This window comes from Lepidothrix coronata, unplaced genomic scaffold, assembly GCF_001604755.1.
Source record: "Lepidothrix coronata isolate B3197 unplaced genomic scaffold, Lepidothrix_coronata-1.0 Scaffold30, whole genome shotgun sequence".
Taxonomy (NCBI): domain Eukaryota; kingdom Metazoa; phylum Chordata; class Aves; order Passeriformes; family Pipridae; genus Lepidothrix; species Lepidothrix coronata.
The window spans coordinates 3700120-3702456 of NW_016690210.1; the positions used below are offsets into that span (position 1 = coordinate 3700120).

At 47.6% G+C, this 2337-nt stretch overlaps 1 long non-coding RNA gene across 1 annotated transcript in view; it reads left to right on the forward strand.

Annotated features, from left to right (window-relative positions):
• The window catches only part of LOC108495377, a 17728-nt gene continuing 15391 nt past the window's right edge, over positions 1–2337 (forward strand). Inside the window, exon 1 of the long non-coding RNA XR_001874105.1 lies at positions 1–113. This is a non-coding gene — a long non-coding RNA (uncharacterized LOC108495377). The remainder of the gene's footprint in view (positions 114–2337) is intronic.

Here is a 2337-nt window from a genome sequence, read left to right on the forward strand (position 1 = left end):
GGCGGGGAAGGGCCTGGCCCGGGCTTGGAGCGGCGGGAAAGGCGCGAGGGAGGGAAGGGAAGAGGAAAGCCTGGGAATTCGGGCTCCTGGGAACGCCTCGCGCGTGAGTAAAGGTCTGGATTTCTTGGCGCGCCGGAGGGGAAGGGGCTTGGCTTTGCTGCTTTCTTCTCCTTCTTCATAGAGCTGAACGCGACCCCCAGGCCGCCCTGTGGCTGGAGCGTTGCCTGGGCATCATGGAATGGCCTGGGTTGGAAGGCATCTTAAAGATCATCCAGTTCCAACCCCCTGCCATGGGTCCCTTTCCACCAGACCAGAGTGCTCGGAGCTCCGTTCAACCTGGCCCTGAACAATTCCAGGGATGTGGCATCCACAGCTTCTCTGGGCAACCTGTGCCAGTGCATCACCACCATCCTCGGGTTCCTTGGGTCCTCGACCCTTCCTAGCTCACCTGGGAAGCCGAGGAATCAGTTTTCTCCTTACAGTGCCACGCAGCCAGGAGGCTTTATGGTGGGTTTTTTTAAGTGAGGTGTTTGTAAATTGTTTGATTGCGGCTCTCCCGTGGTGCGTATGAGAAGGTGAGTGTACTGTAGAGGCACAGCTCATCCCCCTTTTGCTGGAAATGGATCAGAACGTTGTTCCGTAACAAGTCTGCATTGCTTCTCCAGTGTCAGGCTGAAGCCTCATGTCTGGGCAGGCTTTTCCCATTGGAATTTCCTCTTTTATGATTGCCAGGTGCTCTAAAGCAAAGGTGAACCCATCGAGTGCCTTTGGGAATTATGTGAGCAAGGTCAATGGCCAAACTATGCAAGGGATATTCAGTCACAGTACTGTTGCTCACTGAGTCTCCTTTAATTGCTACCCTCAGATCATGTGCTCATTATGTTGAAGCACACTTCTGCCTCTGTAGGTGCTAAGTTAACACTTATGCACCAGTGATGTTTTCCCGGTGGATCCTCATGTTTTTTTCTGGTCCCGATGGTGCAGGGTCACTGACGGGAGTGGAGACCTGGGCAAGACAAAGTCTTGAATAATGCAAACAAAGACTCAAATTAGGATGTCCTGGCTCCCCTTAAAACCAAACTATTGTCGTATAGCTCTGCTTTCTCTTGGAAGTGCAGGGAGAACAGAAGAGCACCTGGGTTTGCTGAGGTTGCATATCTTCATAAACAAGCAGCCAGTTTGTCAGAGTATTTGTATAAGAGTTTGGAGTGCATATAAAACCCAAGTTATTTTTGGTTCTGGAAATGGGCCACAGTTTACTAATAGTGAAAACAGCTGTGATCAAACATCTGCCTTCTTCTGTATTGTCCATGGATTCTCTGTCCTGTGTTTTCTCAGCAGTGTTTCCTCAGGTACCGAGCTTGGCACCAAGGACTTCACTGGCTGGGAACATGCCAAAAATAAGGTATTTCAACACAGATTGTTTCTGAGGTGTTGAGTTTCCACTTTGCAGTGTCCCAAGTACAAATCACCAGAAATTAGAGAAGACAGAACCATTTCTGGGTAGAAGGAAGGCGTCTGCTAAACTACAGAGCAAATCAAGGGACCATAGAAGCAAAAAAGAATCTTAGTTCAGTTGGAAATATAATGAGAAACTCACATGCACCTGAAGTCACAACACCTGAGTGACTTCTCTAGTACTGTCAATGCTACTCTTAACCTCCCACATCCTCCTGGAATTGAATTTCCAGATGCCTTTTTTTTCTTTATTTGATCTACTGCTCGGATGAGTTGAGAGGTGCCACAAAGGCCTGGATATTGCTTCAGCTCTTCAAGGCTCAGAGTCTTTAATAATAACAAGAAAAGCTTGAGCATGCACACTGAAGGTGCTCGCAAACAGGCAGGTGACAGTTTTGGGGCTGACAATGATACATGATTACTTGTATGAAAGCAGAGAGACTGTTTGAGACAAATGTGATGCCTCCAGTGCTGAGATATGCCCTGGAAGCTGAATTCAGAGGGAATGTGTCTTTAAATTCAGGAGAAGGAAGGAAACTGCCCTGTTGTTCTGTATCAACTAAAAGCCACCGAATGACTGTAGGGATGGAGCACCTCTCCTATGAGGAAAGGCTGAGAGAATTGGGATTGTTCAGCTTGGAAAAGAGTGACCTAATTGTGGCCTTCCAGTATCTGAAAGGAGCCTTTATAGGAAAGATGGAGAGAGAATATTTACTAGAGCCAGGAGTGACAGGACAAGGGGGAATGGCTTCAAAATGAAAGTAGGTTTAGATTAGATAATAGAAAGAAATTCTTTACTGTGAGGGTGGTGAGGCACTGACACAGATTGCCTAAAGAAGCTGTGGATTCCCCATCCCTGGAAGTGTTCAAGGCCAGGTT